At 39.1% G+C, this 25346-nt stretch overlaps 1 protein-coding gene across 2 annotated transcripts in view; it reads right to left on the bottom strand.

Annotated features, from left to right (window-relative positions):
* LOC149138156 (homogentisate phytyltransferase 1, chloroplastic-like) overlaps positions 1–25346 on the bottom strand; it is a 259467-nt gene that overhangs the window by 1398 nt on the left and 232723 nt on the right. The gene's annotated exons all lie outside the window — the stretch shown is intronic.

Here is a 25346-nt window from a genome sequence, read left to right as displayed (position 1 = left end):
AAAAGAAAGATTAGACAATAGAACAGTAAAAGGATGGGAAAGCAAAAGGATAGCCTACAACGTTAAAGAGATAATACTCTAAAAGACAAAACCATCTCAGCGAGAGAGCTGGACCATGATAGGTTTTCCAGAAAGGAGCCAAGGCTATATAAATTGTCCTTATTGGAATTTACTGTTATTCTAACTTTTCTTGAAAGGCATTGCATGTTTTAAACCTAGGTATCATGGAGACCATCGGGCCCTTCAAAAACAGACATCTCCAATAGCACACCACTAAGTCCCATTTTTCCTCAATTGCATAATATCGGTTTAGAAATCTCCACAGACCAAAAGCAATGAGAGCACCACAACTAAGGCAAGTTTTTTCTTTTTGAGTACAGGTTTTGCAAGGAATCTGTAACAACTATTCAAGTTGTTGCGGGCTCTTGCAGCCAATGGAGAAGCTAGGGTAACAAAAACTTCAAAATGGACCAAATCATTTTTTCCTAAAATCATAGAAAAATAAATTCTAATAAGAAAACCGAAAACAGGCAACAAATAACTTTAAAAGCCAAATCTAAAGCCAGCCCACTGGAGTGTAGTCTAGTGGCAAGCAGCAAGCTGATCAGGCTTGCACTAAACATGGAGAGCTGGGTTCAAAACCCCTGAGTAGGTGTGGACAAAGTCAGGTGCAAGTCTTGGGTAACTTTGACAGCATAGGTCCACCCCTCATAGCAGTGCAGCTTATCTAAAGAGATTCTATAATATTATCTGAACCAAAAAAAAAAAAAAACTAAAGCCTATTACAGTATATATTGAAAAATACATTATAAATAAAGTCAATCAAAATACAAGAATGAATGAGGACAATTACCACAAAATCTAGCACCATAATGCAATGCCTAACAAAGCACTCTCAGATAAGGGCAACAATGAGATGAGCCACCATGTCATCTTGGTAATTGTTCCCCTGTTGTTTTGTAGATAGATACTATCCCCACAAGGAAGGTTTCCCCAATAGATCTCAGAGATTAAATAACCCAAGAATTCCTAGTCTAAATACCCTTTGAGGGTTCCACTAAATAAATCACCCAAGAATGATCTTCAATAAAGAAACGCTCCAGGTGAGATAGGTAACGAATTCAAAGGACCTATGAATCTAGAGGGCTTCAATAGTCCAAGAGGGTCTCCAATAGATCCCAAACACATGCTACCTTTAAATTATCAAATTGCTGTTACCCACCTCATGCAAAATTTACCCTCATGCAAAATTTATGACATCAATTATAAAATAGTCTGTTACCCACCACTTTGTGGGTGATATCCCCAAGAGAATTTTTTTTCTCCATGATGAGCCTCAGCCGGCAGCCAACAGCCCCTTGATGCCTCCTACTAGCTCATTGTGCCATTTCTCTGCCACCTGAGCCAGCCATGTGGTCCCTCACCCACCTGTATTGATCATATGTTTGAAGGTGGGCCTCCCGAAGCTAAAGGTATGTCTTGTCATTTGGTAATTGAGTATTGGGTTTACTTATCATGGATACTTATGGGTATGGATTGATGGGGGGATTTGGCGGAAAGAGTGGGCTTAGTTTGTACTCTTGTCTCCTTGATCTCTTTTGGTTGTTACCCTTGGATGTTAGTCCCGCAGGATCTCCTTTATTGACCATTTGGTTCTAGGGTGGTACTACTTCGTAAACCCTGAAAACCTGAATTTGGGTGCATGGTCCCGCTCCTTTACCCGCATATATTACTCGCTTTCCACTCACTAGACCCCATTCATCATTTCTCCCACCTGGGTCCACATAGGGCTAGCCTCCCTATCCCCTTGCCCCCCAACCTTGGGTCACGCCTAGAATGATGCCCCGGACGTCAAAGCAATTACAAAAAGAAGAAAAAGCATAATTGACCACATTTAACAGGGAATTGTACCACAAAATGCAAAAGATGGCTGGGACAAAAATAATTAGCATGTGGGCAAAAGCCCATGCATGAGCTCTAACCCCATCCATGGCCATCACCCTGGTTCCATAGGCCCTAGATGAGCCTCCTTTATCATTCAAGAACCCATGATATCCCCTAGAGGGCAATGAACCGCCCTACCTAAAACGGGTAACCATTGCTATATCTTACACATCATGCTCTTGTCCTTTGAGCCCGAGCAGTTTATCAAAGAAAATTCATAAAAGGTAAAAAGACATATAAAGAAGGGTGGAAAAATGAAGGTCAGGGCACTTCATGTACCACGACTGCTCCCTCCTATACATTACATACCCAGTGTGGGCTTCCCCTTATCTAGCTACCTCTATGCACCAATATGTGGCCCAGGATTGCCCCTCTCATTCCCTACTCCATTCCACTTATTTATCACTTGCCACCCCCATTAGAGGGATGTACCTTGGACATACTATCCCCTTTAAGGGCTGAAACCACCTAATAAGGTACTTGGTTAACCCCTTTGGAGCTTGGAGACACTAGCACATGCCAAAGCCCACTATGGAAGGGCATGCCATTATGAAGTGCCCACTTTGTTATCCATGATTTGTAAGCTCTTTTACCCGATTATTTTAATGACTGGTTGTACTGGAAGCCTAGGGGACACATTGGATCTTATGCAGGATTACAGGTGGTTTCCATTTGGGTTTGGTTTCCCTATATGGGATCCTAACCCCCAGAGGTCTACATTGGCACATGTAGGGTGTGCATAGAGAGCCATGGGCCTCCACAACAACAGACAACACTCCACGGATCTTCATGGATGCTCAGAGACTACTAGCGATCCACTTTTGGGATGATGGTGATATGCTTGGTACACTATGCCCAACAGGCCCCCACAGGAGCCCCACACTCTTGGCAGGTGTTCCAGCACTTGTATGATGTCATGGCAGCATTCATTCCACCACTTGGACCCTTGCAGAGGATCTACAGGCATCTCTGATTCATCTAGTGACCCATGGGGTCATCTATGTGCCCTCATACCCACTGGGAGCACCATAAGTCTACTACTTGGAGAACAAGGGGCCACCCCCTTGTCCATCATATTTCGAGGAATTTATTCCTCAATATGGCAGTTCAGGATATTATTAAGCCTTGGAGGGCCCTACGACATACACATTATTATTTGGCCCCTTGTGAGGCTTATTTTTACATTTGTAATCTAGTTTGGTGGGCTTGTCACCAATAGGGGTCTTATTTGCACATTATTTTCTCATTAAGGGCTAATGTAGGCCCATAGGCTAATTCGAACTCCTTAGGAGGCTATATATTGATGTTAGATACATTCATTTGTATCATCACTTGACTTGGGATCTCTCTAATCATAGAGAATTTTCGCACTTTTTCCTTGGTGGATATTTTTGGAGATGGATGAATTTTGATGTATGGATTTGGGTTATTTCTCTTGTCTTGGAGCTTTATTGAGCAAATGAAATGCTGGTTGGATATACTCTATAACGTTGTAAGTAAATTTTGATGTTATTATTCTTGTTGCTGCATACTGCTAAAATTAGGGCTAGTTGTTGCATTATCGAAATGTGGAATTGAGCATGTTTTAGCTAATTTAATGTATGGGCCAATGTTATATGAATGAAATGTCCTAGAGATTTATTTATCTCGAGAAGCTTGCATCATTTTCTTTGAAGTATAAATGCTTGAAGGTCACTTTTCTTTTCTTTCTCTCAACATTGGACGAAGTTGACTTTCTGGGCCTCCTTGATCAAGAAACCAAGTTCTTACTCATCATTATCCTTGACTCCATATCCCCAAGTGAACTAGGCACTGATCCCTCAAAAAGGGTGATCATTTCAACCCTCTTTTAACCATTTTCCCCTTTTCCCCAAGTCTAGCCCCATTAGGTCACCTAGGGCATCAATTTCCCGAGAATTAACCCAAAGAAAAAATTCAATCTCCTATAGGCTACTGCACTAGTGGGTTCCCTCCCTCTCCTCCAAATTTGAGGCAATTCTAACACTGGAATCTTTGGGAATCTCAAGCCCTAGCTCTAGGATCGAATTGTAACTAGGCATCCCCAAGGCTAGACCTCAATAGGATCAATTCAACCTTTTGAAGAAAGTATTCTTGTTTGCTCCTTTCCCCTCACCTTGCCCAGGATAGGAACATGATTGGTTGCTACATTCCATCCCCAAACCTAGACTGGGTCTACTCAGCCCCGTGTGGTCCCACTTCTCAATAAAGACTATTTGTCAAGGACCATTTAGGAATCCAAGTTTCCCAAGGATTTTATGGATTGAGAAACTTGTTCATAAGCCTATCCTTTCTCTGTCAATCCTCCAATCCTCACCCCTTAGCCCTGGTGGACCAAGTCCCTTGCTTAAAGAGCAAGCAAGCTCCATTCTTCACTCCATCCTTGGGAAAGAGTTTTCAGGGTCACTTCTCACCTATCCATTGACATATACTTTGCAAGTGAACCCCTACACTACCGGGACTCCTCCCATCGGTGAAAGTCCGTAAAGAGCAGGGAGACTTAGCTGTGGTGACAGTGGCCTAAGCCTCCACAGTTGCCCTTAACCTAGCATTTGCCCTCTTAGGAAACCCTTTAGGTCCCCTGCTAGTTTGAGTGGTAACATTTCTGGCGCTGTTGTCGAGGACACGAAGCGTGTGTTTTGTTCCCCATACGACATATTGACATATCCTTATTTGCGACTCCACTGGAAGAACAAAGCCCTAGTTCTTCATTGAGCATTAAAGTTAATGCTTGTAGGGTGAAGCAAGCATCTATCAAGGCACCTCAATTCACCCTATTGACTCCATTATAATATTAATATGAAAAATCGTAGAAGATGGAGATTTCTCTCTATCCTATATTTGAAGAGCTCAATACACAAGAGATTCAAGAGTTGCAAAGAAAAGTGGTGGAATATGCAGAATCCTTTCAAGATATGTTGGAGAGCTTGGATATGGAATTCATGCTCAGGTTTTATAGGTGCAAGAAGTACAACTTGACATAATAAGGCATGCTTATGAAGAGGATCCTAGTCATCTCCGTGACCTTGCTCACATAACCTGTGTTGTGAATATTTTGGATAACCTCATCAATAACAATAGGAATACCTCCTCTAAGGATGACGAAGAGTTGGACCTTGCAAGCTTCCAAATCACGCAAGAAAGAATGGATGAATATAGTAGGTCATGCAGGGAGGTAGTAAGGGAATATAATTCTAATGAAGTTTTCTCCTGCTTATATGATGAAGAAGTGAAGCTTCATAAGATGAAATGTGAATATAAAGAGAACCCTACTAATGCTCTCCTCCTAGAAGCATACTACCATAATCATGTAACAAATACCTTAGCCATTGTTCTTCAAGAGAAGAGAGAAGAAGAGAGGTCCCGCTTGTCAACCAACCAAGATGAAGATAACCTCAAGGACCTCGGTGATGAGCAAGAAGATGAGTCCTCGTGGGGACTACAAGATGGGTGGGATGATTTTGAGGACACCTGTGTTGGGAAGGATGAATTTATTGAGACCAGCCTTACCTTTCTCAAGGATATTGCTCCCAATGAATCCTCTTTTGAAAACCTTGAGAGAGATGACCCCATTAGCCCCTTGAAAGATGACATTGAAGATTATTTCCACATTGAAAGGGAGAATTGGGAAATTGTTGGTTCTCATTCTGATTATGCTCCCATTTATGACACCGACAAGGAGGATGAGGATGAGATTGGTGCTCCCTTCCCCTCAGGCACTATTTATGATGACATACCCATTGATACCCTTGGGAAGGATAATTGTTACTTTCCCTTGCATAAAGAAGGACAACCTTTGATGGAAGTGATTGACTCTCCTTTTAATGAAAGCCCAATCTTTGACTCTCCTTTTGATGAAGGCCCAATCTTTAATATTTATAATGAGGAAAGCAACGAGGCTCTTACCAACCCACCTTATGATTATGTATTCAAATCACTTGAGCCTTTAGGTTGTGGGGAAGGAAAGCCCGTTGAATATGACACTTCACCCTCCCCTTTGCCTTTCCCTCTTGTTCATCACCTTGAGTCTTTCTCAAGTACATCCCTCATCCCTTTTGGTATCACCTCGAGTGACCATGCCCCTTTTCCCTTTTCTGAATATGGTGTCAAGGAGGAACCCTTCATTGAATATACCTTATCCCCTTTGACCCATCCTCAGGATTATGATCACTCCGCATCCTCCCCTCCCTGCTGTGACCATCACATTGAGAGACCTATTTGTTGCATTCCTTCTTTCTCTCACCCTTCGTTCCCCTCTCATCACAACCATGTGACATCCTCAAAGCATGATATTGCAAGCAGTGATTGTGATGAGGAGTTCTCGAGAGTAATCATTCATTCCTCCATTTTGTACCTAGAAGGGGAGCCCTGGACCTCTAGAATGACCAGTTTTCTTTCTCCTAGGACCTCCCTCTACCTCGAATGGAGATCATATTTTCCCGCCTCCCACCCGCCTCATCCGCCATGTGACTATGTCCACATTCGATTTGGGGGTTGCTACATGAGTAATCATACTGGCAGGCATATGTATATTGATGTGATGATATGTTGGTTGCACTGGCTTTATGATTACACTTAGTATTAACATCACCATATGCATGTTAGGGTAGGATGCATTGCATGATGATTTTTGCATTAGAACTAACTGCATATGATGTTTCTCATGATAGATTAGATTGCATGTATATAAAAAAAAAGGAGAAAAAATATGCATATTTTATTGGTTTGTGGGCTAACATTAAGCATGGGTGATCATCAGACACCGTGAAAAACATGTTGCCCCATGGCTTTGATCTTTGACATGTGCAGATAACAGGTCTACGATGACCAAGAGATTGTTGGAGTTCTCATGACCTCCCATTCGAGCAGCCTCGTCCACTTCTTCGAGAGATCACGTCCCAGTTGGAGCTAGATGTTACCCACCACTTTGTGGGTGATATCCCCAAGAGAAATGTTTTCTCCATGATGAGCCTCAACCGGCAGCCAACAGCCCCTTGATGCCTCCTACTAGCTCGTTGTGCCATTTCTCTGCCACCTGAGCCAGCCATGTGGTCCCTCACCCCCCTATATTGATTGTATGTTTGAAGGTGGGCCTCCCGAAGCTAAAGGTATGTCCTGTCATTTAGTAATTGAGTATTGGGTTTACTTATCATGGATACTTATGGGTATGGATTGACGGGGGTATTTGGCGGAAAGAGTGGGCTTAGTTTGCACTCTTGTCTCCTTGACCTCTTTTGCTTGTTACCCTTGGATCTTAGTCCCACGAGATCTCCTTTATTGACCATTTGGTTCTAGGGTGGTACTACTTGGGAAACCTCGACTTTGGGTGCATGGTCCCGCTCCTTTACCCACATATATTACTACCTTTCCACTCACTAGACCCCATTTATCATTTCTCCCCCCCGGGTCCACATAGGGCTAGCCTCCATATCCCCCTCTAAGTCACCAGGTTCGAGTTCGAGTTCGAGTTCGAGGACCTTGAAATTCGAATAAAGTTCGGCAACTCAAATTTTGTCGATAAAATTCGACATATAGAAATTGTATGCCTCTTACTTCAATATTAAATGTTTTTATATTCCAAATTAAAAATTGTATATATGAATGTCAAATTTACTATTAGTTTATATCTTATACTAATCTTTTACAATACTTTATATTCAAAATTACTACTTCTACTTAGAATTTACTCCTCAATAAATAATATATTGAGCATTACAATACATTTAGATTCATACAGGTTTAAAATGAATAATAATAATTTTGAATTAAATGATATATAATTCAAATAAATATTCTAGGAATTCATTATGTTATCTTAAATGTTATAAGAAAAATTGTTAAAAGAATATTAAATCATAAATGGAGAGAAAAAATGACAAAGCATTCAAATCGTGGTTTCAGGTAAAATGCATTTGATAGTCATATACTTATTATAATGATAAAACTATTAAAATATACATAACGTATTTAGTAAAATTAAATATATAATTTTAGAAAATAATAACGTGATGAATATAATTATTTAATTATATAATCATCATTATATATTATTGAGAATATGAGGAAAACGAAAGTGGGTTATATTAAAAAATATATTATATGTTTTTGTTAAGCCTTCAAGGTGTAGAGTCTATGGCGTCTGCGGCGGCAATGAAAACGTAAACAACCGTCAACGAAACCCGAGCCCGTCGTAGTCTCTGTCTCAGTGTCTTGTAGACTGTAGTCTCTGTCGTGCGTCTGCGGCGGCAATGAAAACAACAACGAAACCAATGAAACGGAAACCTAAGCTAAAACAGCAGCACCCATACCCGCGGCGCGAAAAAAACGAATTTTAACGCATCTAAACGAATTTCAACGATTTTAATGGCGAATTTAATCGACAGAAATTCGAATACGCCATGAAATTCGAATACGGCATGAAATACGGCGAACTGGAACGAACAAATTCGAATGAGCTTGAAATACGGCGAACTTCGAATTTTATGGATTAAATACGCCGTATCCGGTGACTAAGGCCCCTCCACCTTGGGTCAGGCCTAAAATGATGCCCCGGAGGTTGAAGCAATTAAAAAAAGAAGAAAAAGCATAATTGGCCACATTTAATAGGAAATTGTACCACAAAATGCAAAATATGGTCGGGACAAAAATAATTACCACGTGGGCAAAAGCCCATGCTTGAGCTCTACCCCCATCCATGGCCATCACCCTAGTTCCATAAGCCGTAGATGAGCCTCCTTTATCATTCAAGAACCCATGATTGTCCCAACCCCTGGAGGGAAATGAACCGCACTACCTAAAAAGGGTAACCACTGCAATATCTTACACATCATGCTCTTGTCCTTTGAGCCCCGAGCAGTTAATCAAAGAAAATTCATAAAAGGTAAAAAGACATATAAAGAAAGTTGGAAAAATCAAGGTCGGGGCACCTCATGTACCATGACTGCTCCCTCCTATACATTACAGACCCAGGTGTGGGCTCCCCTTATCTAGCTACCCTATGCCCCAATATGTGGCCCAGGATTGCCCCTCTCATTCCCTACTACATTCCACTTATTTATCACTTGCCACCCGCATTAGAGGGATGTACCTTGGACATACTATCCCTTTTAAGGGTTGAAACCACCTAATAAGGTACTTGGTTAACCCCCTTTGGAGTTGGGCGACACTAGCACATGCCAAAGCCCACTACGGAAGGGCATGCCATTATGAAGTGCCCACTTTGTTATCCATGATTTGTAAGCTCTTTTACCCGATTATTTTAATGATTGGTTGTACTGGAAGCCTAGGGGATGCATTGGATCTTATGCAGGATTACAAGTGGTTTCCATTTGGGTTTGGTTTCCCTATATGGGATCCTAACCCCCAGAGGTCTACATTGGCACATGTAGGGTGTGCATAGAGAGCCATGGGCCTCCACAACAACAGAAATCACTCCACAGATCTTCATGGATGCTCAAAGACTACTAGCGATCCACTTTTGGGATGATGGTGATATGCTTGGTACACTATGCCCAGCAAGCCCCCGCAGGATCCCCACACTCTTGGCAGGTGTTTTAGCACTTGTATGATGTCATGGAAGCATTCATTCCACCAATTGGACCCTTGCAGAGGATCTACAAGCATCTTCGATTCATCTAGTGACCCATGGGGTCATCTATGTGCCCTCATACCCATTGGGAGCACCACAAGTCTACTACTTGGAGAACAAGGGGCTACCCCCTTGTCCATCATATTCCGAGGAATTTATTCCTCAATATGGCACTTCAGGATATTATTGAGCCTTTGGAGGGGCCTACGACATACACATATTATTATTTGGCCCCTTGTGAGGCTTAGTTTTACAATTGTAAGTTAGCTTGGTGGGCTTGTCACCATTAGGGGTCTTATTTGCACATTATTTTATCATTAGGGGCTAATGTAGGCCCATAGGCTAATTTGAAGGTTATATATTGATGTTAGATACACTCATTTGTATCATCACTAGACTTGGGATCTCTCTAATCATAGAGAATTTTCGCACTTTTTCCTTGGTGGATATTTTTGGAGATGGATGAATTTTGATGTATGGATTTGGCTTATTTCTCTTGTCTTGGAGCTTTACTGAGCAAACGAAATGCTGGTTGGATATGCTCTATAACATTGTAAGTAAATTTTGATGCTATTATTCTTGTCGTTGCACACTGTTAAAATTAGGGCTAGTTGTTGCATTATCGAAATGTGGAATTGAGCATGTTTTAGCTAATTTAATGTATGGGCCAATGTTATACGAATGAAATGTACTAGAGATTTATTTATCTAGAGAGGGTTGCATCATTTGATTTGATGTATAAATGCTTGAATGTCACTTTTCTTTTCTTTCTCTCAACATTGGACGAAGTTGACTTTCTGGGCCTCCTTGATCAAGAAACCAAGTTCTTACTCATCATATCCTTGACTCCATATCCCCAAGTGAACTAGGCATTGATCCCTCAAAAAGGGTAATCATTTCAACCCTCTTTTAACCATTTTCCCCTTTTTCCCCAAGTCTAGCCCCATTAGGTCTCCTAAGGCATCAATTTCCCGGGAATTGACCCAATGAAAAAATGTGATCTCCTATAGGCTACTGCGTTGGTGGGTCCCCTCCCTCTCCTCCAAGTTTGAGGCAATTCTAAAGGTGGAATCTTTGGGAATCTCAAGCCCTAGTTCTAGGATCGAATTGTGACTAGAGATCCCCAAGGTTAGACCTCAATAGGATCAATTCAACCTTCTGAAGAAAGTATTTTTGTTTGGTCCTTTCCCCTCACCTCGTCCAAGATAGGAACAACATTGGTTGCTATAATCCATCCCCGAACCTGGGCTGGGTCCACTCAGCCCCATGTGGTCCCACTTCTCAATAAAGACTATTTGTCAAGGACCATTTGGGAATCCAAGTTTTCCAAGGATTTTAGGGATTGAGAAACTTGTTCATAAGCCTATACTTTCTCCCTCAATCCTCCAATCCTCGCCCCTTATCCCCGGTGGACCAAGTCCCTTGCTTAAAGAGCAAGCAAGCTCCATTCTTCAGTCCATCCTTGGGAAACGTATTTCAAGGTCACTTCTCACCTATCCATTGACACATACTTTGCAAGTGAATCCCTACACTACCGGGACTCCTCCCATCAATGAAAGTCTATAAAGAGAAGGGAGACTTAGTTGTGGTGACAGTGGGCTAAGCCTCCACAGTTGCCCTCCTAGGAACCCCTTTAGGTCCCCTGCTGGTTTGAGTGGTAACACAGCCTATAAATAATGATAAACCATAAATAAGCAAACATTATTGAATGAGTAAATAAGGAAATAGGTTGCAACAAATTTTCAATGGATGAAAATGCATAAAACAACTACAAAACGCTAGATGTCATCCCTAAAAATATGGCTATAAAATGCATAAAAATGATATTCTGCTTTTTCAATTTCTATGCTATGACTATGAGATCCAAGTTATTTGACGCTATTAAATGCAATTTTTTCCCTAAATTAATCCTAATTTACTTTAAAAAAATATTAAAAAAGTAGAATCTAGGGTTTAGATTTTTAATAAAGATTGAAACACTAAATTAGACTAGTGTCTTTCTCATTCCCTTGGCTAATCGAGTCAAAGAGCGAGATCCATGGCAGAAGACTTGACTAAAGCGAGTTAAAAGAGATAAAATATCTCTATCAAAACCCTAGCAACTTTCAATCAATTGAAGATTTGAGAACAAGGAGGTTATGCTAACATTCCTTGATGGAAACTAGGTGACAATCCTACAAGAGGAGATGTTAGAGCCAGAAAATATTCAATAAATTTAGATGAAAATTTCAGTTCAACCCAAATTCTACAGCAATTTCAAAATGGAAGAAGATGCTCACAATAAATTTGCACAAAATCACCATAGAATCACTTCATCAATCCAAAAGAAAAATCCCTCCAATCATAGTATCCCCTAAGACAATTTGCTACATTAATGATCCATTGCATCCAAGAGAAAAAGGAACTAGTGCCCACTCTCTCTCAAATGAGTAAATTGAGTGTGTGTGACAATCATCCTCTCCAAATCAACTTCCCTCTATTTATATGAGGGTAACCACGTTGATTTTGGAGCAAAATTAACTAAAAGCCCTTAAAATAATAAATTATGTGATTACAAGTTAAGTAGATCACAAGCCGACCTAAAATATAGCTATCTCAATGATCAGACATAACAAAAAGCTTCATTTTAGCCAACACATGTGAGAAAAAGGTCCTCGAAGGGTGACATCATCTTCTAAAGGTGTGTATCTCCAACAAATGCTGCCATGGATAGGTCACAAGAGTGCTCCTCACTCAAAAGACCATATCATCAACAAGTGTCCAATCATCAAGCAAACCCCTCCTCATCAATACCTCATCACTCCAAGCCACATGAGGGGGACATTACAAGGCTATGGCATGATTTCATCATCTAGGAAAGTGTATTGTTGCCACACAATCTAGCAGGGCCCTAGGAGGGCAACCTATGGGACAATTACTAGACCAAGTGACAACAATGGGACAAAGACCCACTGTCACCTCAGTCAATGTCCTTTGCTCTTTACGGACTTTCATCGATGCGAGGACTTGAGGAATCCCAGTATGAAGGAAATCACTTGTAATGATAATGTCAATGACAAGGTATGATGTGATTGCCAAGGTCCATTCAAGGAGAGACACAATCAATGCTCAATGCTTCCACGAAGCTAAAAGGCTCTCCAAGAAAGACCTAGGATGGAAATCAAGACTTAGAACTCAAGATTTGCAATACTAATAGGTTTGCCTAAGATCAAGATTCCAAATGTGATATAGGACCTCTCAAGTAGCTTTGTAAGACGATTTGTCACCTCAAATAGATTTTCCGCTTCACTTAAGAGACCTAGAAAGAGATTACGCTAGACCTAGGGTTTTTAAGATAAGCCTGGGAGGAAATTCCTCCAAGGTATGCTTCTAGGTCAAGGTAAGAGAGAAGAGAGGGTCTCTTGTGATTTATTCTATTGAATGCTAGGTTCATATGACTCTTAAGAAGACCACCTTATCCAAGGAAAACTAACTAGGTTTCCCTTCTAGGGCGCACCTAGGGCATAAGGATTTCCAGAGAATTAACTGTGAGAATTCCACCAAAATTTGAGTTCCCCAAGAGGAAACACTAAGGAAGAGTTCTATCCAAGCGGAATCTCAAAATTTCTCCTCCAATGGATTTCACTGGATGCCCTAGCTAGCCATCTAGAAAAAGGAGCCGAAATTTTTGGAGAGAAGAAAAGAAAGGGAAGGGAAGGTTGATCACCAATTTTTCTTGGACCAGTGCCCAATCCTTGGGCTATGGAGTCTAAGATGATTCAAGATTTGCTAAAATTATCTTCAAGGAGGCTAAAGAATGATGCCCTAGCAACCACACTTCAACAATTACCTACTCAATATCTATGGCTTTTCATGGAAGAACAAAATCCCATTTACTAGGAACATTCATCTATTGTCATGCAATGAGTAGCATGTGCAATTTACAACCTAGTAACATTTTACAGTGATATTCAACAAATTAGGACACAAGAGAATTAACTAGTTGCAATAACTCCACACATTAGACATTATTCCAAGAGAAATATTCAACAACTAGTACTTACAAGATGACAATGACACATATACAACCATAGAAGAAGAAGTAGCTCCAAGAGAGATCAAAACTTTAGCTTCCAAAGATATCAAAATGCATCAAGAGTCTCCACTAGCATCCAAGAGAAAAGTGTGAAATCCTTTTACAAGAGGAAACAAAGATATCGAAATGCATCAAGCGTCTCCACTAGCATCCAAGAGAAAAGTGTGAAATCCTTTTACAAGAGGAAAGACCCAAGTGATGATGATCCCTCTCTCACAATGAGAGCTAGTTCTATTTATATGAGACCTTTAGAGGTCGAATTCCTATTCTAAAGCCCCTAAAATTATTTCAATGTGCAAAAAAAAGGTCTTGGTGACAAGCCCAGCAAATAGCTCCAAAAATTATGAATAAACCATCCAATAGTAGGCCGAAATGATGACATCATGATGAAATGCGGTCGTTGGAAGGCCACGCTGAGTCCTCAAAGTGACGAAATGAGAGAGAGGGCTCCACAAATTATACATAATGGGATGACCCCTTAATGTTTGTTGACCACTGAAGTTGCACCTAAAATGTTTTTAAGACTCCATGCCCAAAGATATGTCAGAGAATTCATGTACCATCAGAGTTCATCTATCACCAGAGTTTTTTAACTCTAATTTATGTTTCTCATCTTCTTCTCATGTCGTACTCAGATTCCACAAGCCCTGCGGGGATGATGTAAAGCTAAGTCACAGGACACATCCTCCAAGGTCCCGTGTCCTGTATTTAACGTGCCGGACACGAAAACGGCCCTAAAACGCGTCGAAAACGTTTTTCATCGTGTCCTATAAAATGTAAAACGTATTCTGGCGTTTTCGTCGTGTCCTTCATCTGGAAAATGAGTATTCGGTTGATCGAAAATGTTGCCCTAACATTTTTCCTCCGGTTGAATACGTACCCCACGAAATGTGTAGTTTAAAGCCCATCTAGAACAACTTCCTCGAGTATAAGCCCAACATCATCTGGAACAACTTCCTCGAGTATAAGCCCAACATCTGAATTAGCTGCTACACCTTCAGTTTCTGTTCAATTACCGGCTGCAACATCTTCAGTTTCTGTTCAACCACAGGCTGAAACGCCTTTAGTCTCTGTTCAACAAATGCCTGCAATATCTGAATCAGCAACTACGCAATCAGTTTCTGTTCAACAAACTTCTCCAATGCAATCGGTTTCTGACCAATCACTGGATCCAACACATTCAGTTTCTGTCCACCCACCTGCTACAAATGTGATACCCTCCTCGGACCAAACAAGTAGACATTTCTCTTTTATTGATTATACAGGTAGAAGGTTAATAATTGATAAGCATAATATAGTCGACAGTGAATTTCATCCATATCGTGATATACTTGTGTGAATACCATAGTTTATTTGAATTTGGTAGCCTCTAGGGCTATATTCTAGAAATTGAGCGTGGAGAGAGGATCATAGTTTGCATATGGCATAGAATGATCCATGAAAGTCAAGAAAAAGTTTTGATATATAGCTAGGTCAATCACTATTATATTTATAAACAAGCGCATGGAGCCATTAATATGACTATTGATCTTTAATTCTTTCTTATATTTGTGATTTATTTTAATTTTACATTTGGCATAGGTATTTCTATAACCAACCAACTAGTATTTATGTGAATGCACGTGATCATATTTCTTACTCTCTCAAACTATTGTTCTCATCACTAATCAGACACTACATTTAATTTTCCACATCACTCTTGCATTTCTTTGATCCTTTACACAGTTCCTCCACATCACAAAGTGTAATAATATGGAAATATGTTGTGGTTGTGCCCTCTTTCAAACTGAAATTCCATGATACTATTAAATGTTATGCTAGTTAAATTCCAAATCCCTTCCTATACTAGTATTAATTCATTGACTAACCAATCCATTTAAGTTGCAAGAGGAATCATTTCCAATGTATAATTATTTACTACCCCAAAGTGTGAGAGATACTTAGGATTTAAGGCAGATTTATACCAATTTCTTATCATTATTCTCCACATACTCATGCAAAGACACTTCTAAAAAGAGGATAGCTCTTGTATAAGCCCAACATCATCTGGAACAACTTCCTCGACTTAAGCCCACGAAATGTGAACTTTGAAGTAATTATATTTTAATTTGATTAGATAAGCTGCAGCTTGCAATTTAATATGGATAAAAAACTATATTTCGGTATATATATATATATATATATAGATATATATATATATATATTTTTATTTATTAAATATATATAAAACGTGTCCCTCGTGTCCTGTTTCTAGGTCGCTGCGTTTCGTATTGAATACTCGTATTTATGTGTCCTCCGTGTCTCGTGTCCTCGTGTCATGTGACTTAGATGTAAAGTGATGCTAGTGTGATGAATTGAGTCAAGTAATAGGCCTACGTAACTTGAGACATTGTCATCAAGTGAGTTTACTCTAGGAGGTTTTTTTTTACTTGGTTAATTACTAGGTACTTTCAAGGACTTAATAATTAATTGATATTTTTACTCCAAGCATAACTCCAAAGCCAGAGTGCACCTTGATGGTGAGGTCTTGGGTGAGTCCTAGCATCTAGAGTCATTGTATATTAACATACTAGATTACTCGTAAAATTTCATGGAATTTGATTAGGTCTAAAGGTCAGTTTTTTAATTTTTTAAATTTCCCGCATGACAGGAATTTTAATAAAATCTGAATGTAAATTGAAATAAGTATAGTCTAGAGTAGTTGTATGGGGTATGTGTGCTCAAAATTACACCTCTCCTCACCAACTTTCTACTAATACATACTTTGAGGGGTAAAAAATAAGTTATGGACCCTCAAATCCCACTTTTCCTAAGTTTAATGGAAAATGTGGCAATAAATCAGCTCAGAAATTAAATAAATTGAGAGAAATAAATAACTCCATGTGAGAAAATGACATGGAAATGACTTGGAAATTATCTCAAGTCAAAAATTAAGTCAAAGGATAAGTGGAAGATGATTTGGCACATGACATCATAAAAGCAATGAGCACATGGGAAAATTGAATTCCAAGCTACAATTGAGGAAATCGATTCGCTGACTTGGAAAATCGAATTATTTGGAATTAAATGCATGTGGGGGAATATTTGATGGATATTTGATTGAGATTTTGTTGGAGGTTTGTCTCCAACTTAACTCCACAAGCTCTACACATGGCACCTACAAGGATCAACGAGTTCCCCAAGGAGGCCCACACATTTCCTCAAGGAGGCTCAACACATGGCACATTGGGAACATCAATGAGAGGTGCCACTTCTTGGCTTGATGGTTGGGAGTTAACTCCCTCTTGTTTCACATTTGGCATTTCTTTGCTTCACACATGGATATTCAACTTGCTTGATGAAGAATTCGATGGCCACCTCAGAGAGTTCGATTTGGTTGAAGCTCCACACATGTCATCTCATCTCTCCACTTGGAATTCAACTTCTCTCATTGGGATCCTCTCCAACACCACTTGTCACTTGGTTCTCTCATTGGAATTTGCTTCCAAATTTCTATTTAAGTGAGCATTGGGCTCTCATTATGTATTCAAGTTATGAGCTATTGGACTTGAGGAAACTATGTCATTTTGTACACTTGCATTTTGCTAATAAAACAAAGACTTTGGGGTATCATTACTGGTGTTATCTTGGCTATCTTGAGGTGATTTATCTCCATACTATTGTTATTGTGCTTCAATTTCTTATGCATTTGAATTGTATTAGCTTTTATTGCCATTTATTTTGGATTGATATGTGTAAAAGTTATCTTGAACATATCTTTGATTTAGAGTGGTATTCTAGGAGTGAAATTGCTAATTGATTTTTGGAGGAATCTTTAGTTTATTTCACCCATTGTGTCACTCTAACTCCTTTTGTAAGCTAATATTTGTCTCCAGTGTGTAGGAATTTATTTTTTTAATGTGTGAAGGATCATCTTTGGGCATGGGAAAAGTCTCAAATAAATCAACTCACTCCCGAATTCAAGATTTCTCAAAACCCATCGATTTTAACTTCAAGGATTTCATCTAAAAAGAAGCAAGAGGGGTGTTCCCTTTCCCATATTCTACTTGATTCATTTATAAATTTAAATTTCATACTTCTTTGATTTAAACCTAGAGTTTCCAAAGATTACATAAGCTAATTAAGAGCAATTTTCTAGACTAGACAAGTATGGGGTTTCACTCCCATCACTTGGTTTAGTTTCTTGTATATTAGCGTGTATTATAATTTGTCTTCTTTGCATGCTCTCTCCACTAACATTCCTTTTGTTTTGCATCCCATAGTTGAAGCATTTGCTAACTCATTTTGTGACAGATTTTGAGGAGAAATTTCTTGAAACTTCTAATAAGTGTTTGCAGGACCTTTGACACAAATGGGGATCACATTTCAAGGGGGTTGAGAGCATTTTCTATAGGGCCGAGTTTGTTTGAGGGCAGCGGCAAAATAACTAGGTCGTGTGCCCTTTGAGGCTGATTTCTCTCTTTGTAATTTTCAGATTTGAGGAATTTCCATTGGCTATTGTGGTTGCCAAGTTACACATTGTCTAAGGAGATTCTAGCTTCTATAGTTTTTACTTTGTAAAAGTTTCTCCTTCATTTTTGGGTATCTTTCTAAAGGCCTTTTCCTTATTGTAACATCTGATAAAAATTCCAATTTTCTTGTGGAATTTTGGGAATTTACCCATGGCATCCCTCCTCCTAATTTAGAGAGAGGACTTTTCTTGGGTGGATTGACTTGAATTTCCATTTTCTAACTTTCTCATTTAGTTCATTTACATGTTCTTTTGGTTCATTAATATAACTTACATAGCATCCACATCTAATTTCAATTTCAACTTGCTTTATATTTCTCAAGTATTTGTATGTTGCAACCTATTACATCTCATGGACACTCTTGGAGCAAGAAAATACTTCATTTTTTATGTGGAAAACTTAATTCATTTATTTAGCATTTTGTTCTTTGGAGAACATTACCTCATTATATGCTTACTTGTTACTTTGATCGTGCATCATACATTTTGAAGCACTTTACTTTGAAACAATTTGCAATCTAGCAATCATTTCACTTACTTACAAGCAAGCATTTCACTTAGCATTTTGCTTCACATGATTTATTAATACATGTTTCATTATTTTTATGTCAACTTGTGCTCAATATTGTTTTAATTATATTGTTCATTGGTACATCTTTTGAAGCATTTTTCGTTCACTTGAAGCAAACATGCAAATTTTGGGTCATCTATGAAGCTTATATTTACTTTTACAAAGCTTGTGAGTAATGTTGGGGATGATTGAAGTCATTGGTACAATATTATTTTGAGCAATTAATTCATTTACTTTAAGGCATTTGTATCAATACTTTCTTTTGTAAGCACTAATAACATCCAAGCATTTCATTTAGGCATTTTAGTTTTAGATCTTGCACATTTAAAATTTACCTCCAAGCATAAGCTTGGTTGTATAGAAATAATATGGCCAAGAGTTTCCTTAAAAGTTATTCCATCTAGTACGGAATAAAGTAAAGTGTGTGACCCTGCAGTTATGAAGGTGGATTTGTCCCCTTGTAGGAACGAAGACACACATGACTTGTAAGAATTAGGGGAAGGGTATCATTAATGTAGACAAGTGCTTTCTCAACCCCTCTTCCTTGCAGTCAATCTAATCTTTAACTCTTGGTAAGAGATTGAAGGGAGAATCTCTCACCTATAATAGGCATTTAGTTTAAAAATTTACCAACATAATTGCATCTCACCTTAAGCTAAGTTGCATATCATTCTAACTCATTTACTTTAGAGCATTTTCCAATTTACTTGCAAGTTTATCTCATGTACTTGTCTTGGTGAATAGCCTCACTATCTAATGAATTTATCATATTTTGTTGTTGAGTATCTCATTTAGCAAGTACAACATTTTCTTTTTGCAAGTAATACTTTGGTCCTTTGAATTTTATTTGCAAGTCATTGTCCTTTAAATTGCTATGTTTATGCTTGTGATCAATGATAGTATCTTTATTTGAGCATCTCTTTAAAGTGAAATTTGTATCTTGCAATTGATATTTTTCATCTAACATTGATTTGTTTTGCAGGACTACTTATCATCTCATTTTTTGAGCAAATATTTACTATTTCTTTGAAGCAATCATTAAGGCATTGGTTTACATGTTTATCTTTTGAATGTTGTGTTGATTATTGAATCTATATCTTACATTGTTCATTATATTCACTAAGCCTGCTCATAATTTTGAAGTAGTCCCATTAACTTAAGATCTCCTAAAAACTTGTATATCTTCATCTAACCTTCATTAGGGACCACCCCACTTAGCTTTAACTAGGAGAGAGCTTTAAAGGAGAGAGTTGGGAATAAGTGACAGCCCCATCTCTTAGTTTGCCACCAAGTCACACTTTGTGGGGTTAAGAACGTTTCCCACACTAACTAGGTGTGTGAGCGAGGTGGCATCATCAATGTCCATGTAAGTCATCATGTGGTGCTCCAAAGTGGCTTTGGGGAACAAACACTAGTCTCATGGGTCTCCCAATGAAAGATAAGCTTGTAGACTACTCCAAATGACACTGACAATGGTGCTTTCCCTCCCATGTCTCAAGGGTGAGACAAACCTCCTCTGGGCCTTGGATCAACTGCCAAAACATGTGCACACTACTAAGCCAAATAGGGGCAACGTTGGTCCAAGTGCATCATCTTGCGAATAATGTGGGGCAATGAACAAGTTGTTGAAGGTGCTGAGGGTGCCTATGAGATGAGATAATGCTCTATCACATGATGGAGTCCCATGGCTCACAATGCATCCCCTAAAAGTGTCAATATGATCCTCCGATGGGCTTGGACCCCAGTTAAGTTGCCCAACCCTTGATGAAACCACCTGCTAATTACGCATAAGATCCAATGTGCCTGCTCTGTTGAAAATTAGATGTTTTATGTTGTAACAATCACTTATTACAAAACTTCTTTATGTTGCAATATTAGTTAAGCAATTGTAGATAGAACATAAACCAAATGCACAATTGAAGACAACCAAGAAGAGAATGAGAGACAGAGAATTTAGGTCCAATGACCAAAGAAAAACCCTCAAGGGGAAAACCCAACCAGATTCTTCTTCTATTAGATATCAAGTGTTCAATAGAGATACAAAGCATAATGAGAGATCAAGAGAATGAGTAAGTTCACCCAAATCTGAACAAGTTATCGCATGAAGATCACTAGTAGCAGCAGCTGATGCAAACACTGAATCAACCTTCAAGTTTTGCTCTTACCTTGCAAGTCTCTCTCTCTCAGAATCTTCTTCAAGTCTCTCTAACTTCTCTCTCTCTCAAGTTCGAATCCTTCTTTCACAATGCACAACTAGTGAGGAGATAAGATAATATGAGATACATACATAGGAGGAGCAACAAATTCTAGTCATAAAGAAGGAGTAATACACATGCCTTGAGGAAGAGTAACATATGCCATTTTGGGAGTGTAACTCATGCCATTATGGGAGTAACGCATGCCTTGTAACTTATGTCATTAAGAAGAAGGCAACACATGCCTAGATGGAAGAATCCTGCATGCATTAGTAACTGATGCCATAAAGCAGAGAGGTACACATGCCTTAGTATCTTATGCCATAGAGGAGAGAGCGTAACATATGCATTAAAGAGTGCGTAAGAGGAATCTTTTATGACATGTCTTTAATGAGTGTAAGAGAGTGTAAGAAGAATGCAACGAATCCATTAAAGGAGAGAGAGAGTAACGAAGTACCTTATGATTCATCAAGGAGAGAGGAGAACGAAATGATTGAGAGGGTAAGGTGCCTTTAAATTCCTTTTAATAATAATATCATAGTATCATAAGGATAATAATAAAGGTAATGATAATATTGATGATTAAGTCAAATTTGAACTATTAAGATTGATTAATGATAAGTTAAGTGATTTTCCAACATCTATACTTGATTACCAATTGATGCAAGGTGATTTACTATTTTTGGAAAGTCATGCTTGAAATGCTAGACATGACTTTCTATTTTTATAAAGTCACTCCAGAATTGTCAGAAATGAAATTTTATCTAAGGAAATTCATCCTTGAGCTTCCAATTTTCAACATCCTCAACATCAAATATAATAATTCATCAGTGCATCTAAGTGAACCAACCTCGTTAATCAAGGGCACAAATGAGACTTCATAATGGGATTCCCTTCCAAATTTGGGGCTTTGAAGTTTGAACATGTAATAGTGTTACCTCCCTAGGTAATTGTGGCTAATAAACAACCCTATTAGATGTTCCCAACCCCTATAGGGAAAGACATGTCGAAGGTACAACCTTCAAGTGATAGGCATCATGTGGATGATGATGAGGTGGATTGGGATACAAGGGTCTCAACGCCAAATGCCATGGGTTCAAGGGTGGTAATGATGAGGGGTGTCCACATATTTGATTGTATAGATGTAGGAGGGAGCAATCGTGGTACATGAGTTACCCTAGCCTTTGTTTTTCCACCCTTCTTCATTTGCCTTTTCTTGATTTTTTTTTTATTATACTGCTTGGGGTTCCAGGATATGAGAGCATGTTGTATATGATATAAGCAGTAAGTTTTGCCCACATGCTAATATAATGTCTCGACCATCTTTTGTATTTTGTGATACCATTTTCTTTTGTATGTGGCCATGATATGCTTTTTGTCCTTTTTTTTTAGTTGCATCAACCTTTGGGCAATGTTTCCTGGCTTGACCCAGATATGTGGACAAGGGGATGGGAATACTAGATCCTTGTGGACCCAAAGAGGGAAGATGATGCAATAGGGCATGTAATGTGCAGAGGGGAGTGAAAAATATGACACAGAAAAACGGGACTGTGCTACCAAAATCAGGTTTTCCCAAGTAATCCCCATCCCAAAGCTATAACCCAATAGGGGAGATCCCACAGGACTAGGGATGAGGATTAACTCCCTATTTAAGGTGGGAGAACAAGACTACAGTGAAAACCCTTCCTCCTTCCAAGTCACCCAATAATCCATACCTAATGTGCCCAAGGAAAAACAAGCATAAGCACCCAATTGCATAATGAAAGACATACCTTTAGGATTGGATGGCCCACCTTCAAACATACATTCTCGAAGGATGGGCGAGGGGACATATGATTGGCTCAGGGAGTGGAGATCAATTGGCACAATATATCGGCTACAATGGTGGCTGTCAGGGGTTGTTCGCTGTCAGCTGAAGACAAGATTAGGAGAAAAACTTCTCCCATTGGGCCACCCACTAGTGGTAGGTAACATGTACCATCCCTTCCAAAGGGACCTCAAAGTCATCATCATCAAACTAGCTCAAACACAAGGCAATGTCCATCAAGAAGGTACAATGCCAAATTAGGAGTGTTCTGTAGTCTCTGGGGTATAAGTAAAAGTAAAAGCCACCCAACAGATTTAGCGACCAAGGAATGTGAAGGAACTCCAATCATTCCATGGTAAAGTCAACTTTATCAAGAGTGTCATTCCTAATGTCGTTGAAATCACAAAACCCCTAAATAAATTGTTGAAGAAAGATGCCACCTTTAAGTGGGATGAGGCAATTATAACAACATTTCAAAATGTCAAGGATGCCATCACCCACGTCCCAGTTTTGGTGAGTCATGATTATACAAAGGAATTCATAATCTTTTCATTTCCTTCAAATGACACCATGGTTGGGGTCCTTCTGCAAGAGAGTGAAGAAATTCAAGAGCAACTCATTGCGTTCATAAGCAAAATGCTTAGGGATGTGGAGCTCAACTATGCAATAATGGAAAAACAAGCCTATGTGTTGGTTAAATATTTAAAACATTTTTGTAGTTACATGGGACTATTCCAAGATAGTGGTGTTTGTCCCCCATCCTGTGGTTAAAGAGATTCTATCAGAACAGGGTTACTTGGGAGCCAAAGGAAAGTGGGTAGCGCTGATTCAAGAGTATGATATAGAGAGAAAACCCACAAAAGTCATTAGGGGCTAAGGACTCGCTAAGCTTATCACTGAGGGGAATGAAAAATCCCTTGGGCTTGAAGATGAAGTGTGTTCCATGATGAGCACAGTTACTCAAAAGTTGGAGAACACTAAGTGGTACAGAGATATTATTTATTATCTCAAACACTTGAGTAGTCCTAGATACCTTCCTGAGCTTAAATACATATCTTTGAGGCTGAAAGCCTCTAACTACTATCTTATGGATCAAGGCTTAGGATGGAAAAGCCCTGATGGGCTAAAATATTGAGGTGTGTGAATCTTGAGGAAGCCTAGACTTTGATCAAATTGTTCCATCAAGAATTATATGGTGGCCATCACGCAGCTAGAACAACCACATATAAAATTTGTAGGGGTGGTTATTATTGGCCATCCATCTTTACTAACGTCCATAAGTTTTCTAGAGAATGTCAATTGTGTCAATTCGTCACCAGAAAATAGAAGTTGGTAGCACTACCTCTGCAATTGGTTGTAGAGGAGGCACCATTCCAGTAGTGGAGCCTTAACTTCATTAGTGAATTTAAAGAGAACTCAAGTAATGGTCATAAATGGATATTGACCACTACATATTATTTTCGCTAGGTGGGTAGAGGCCATACCTAACACGTAGGCAACCGATGAGGTAGTTGTTAATTTTCTCGAAAATAGGATTATCACAAGTTTCAGTGTTCCTTTAAAGATTATGATAGATAATGCTTGTTGGTCAATTTAATTGTACTAGAATTCCATTACATTTAAATCATCAATTTGAGTCGGTACACTTATGAAGCGTAACGCACAATATGTGTAGGGTTTGGTTTCTAATTTTATCAATTGAAATTTAACAAGGCAGAAAAATATCATCTATAGAAAACAATTAGCTCCAAGGGTTAGTTCATTTGGTCAAGTCCCCTTCATTAAAGCACCTTTCCTATTGAGAGGTCACGAGTTCAATTCTCTTGACACCCTCAGGGTTAGGCTCCAGGTTGAGCTGACAAGAAGTGATCCATTTGGGTGGATCTACCTAGTACAAATATTTTGTGGACGTAACGGTCACCGATCTCTGGATCAAGTGAGATCAACATCATTAGGTAAAGAAACCATAAAAGTATCATAGTGGACCATATTTAAAGCAAGGGGCACCAAAATACTTCACACAAGCCTTGCCTTCAAATGTCTTTCTAGCTGATGATTTGTAAGCAAGTTATTACACTTATGTTTAGGATGGGAATCCAATTAGTCGGGAAAGACAATTCCTAGGAAGACACAACAATCCACAGGTGCAAGTGATAACGGTGGATTTAGGATGGGAGAGACTTCAAAGAAAATTCTATTGCCTTGGTACCAGTTGAATGAGGTCCAACACCTTAAGTGTACTGATCAGAACAAGGAGCAATCGTGGGCACCTAAGATACCCCTTTCCTCGGCCTATTTTTACCAACCTTATAGTGTGCCTTCTACTCGAATGATTTTCTTTTTCTTTCTTGCATAGCTTGGGTAACCAACTTGTTTGATGCTTTCCAATAACCCTCAAAGATGTAGAGGTTTATTGCTCATCAGTGTCGGGGCATTCATAAGTTCCTTTTATTTCGATAGAGCATGATATGCTAGGAACTAGGTGATGCCTAATGAGGGGGGTAGATCTCAGGCTAGGATTTTGTCCACGTACTTCTAATTGTCCCAACCATATTTTTCATTTTATATTTTCTTTCATTTGTGGCTATATATGTTTTTATCTCTCTTTCATTTGCATCAACCTCATAAGGAAAATGTT

The sequence above is a fragment of the Pinus tabuliformis genome, chromosome X (genome assembly GCF_031772625.1).
Source record: "Pinus tabuliformis cultivar Carrire ecotype Pingquan chromosome X, CPIR1, whole genome shotgun sequence".
Lineage (NCBI taxonomy): Eukaryota > Viridiplantae > Streptophyta > Pinopsida > Pinales > Pinaceae > Pinus > Pinus tabuliformis.
This window is presented reverse-complemented; position numbering and strand designations above follow the sequence as displayed.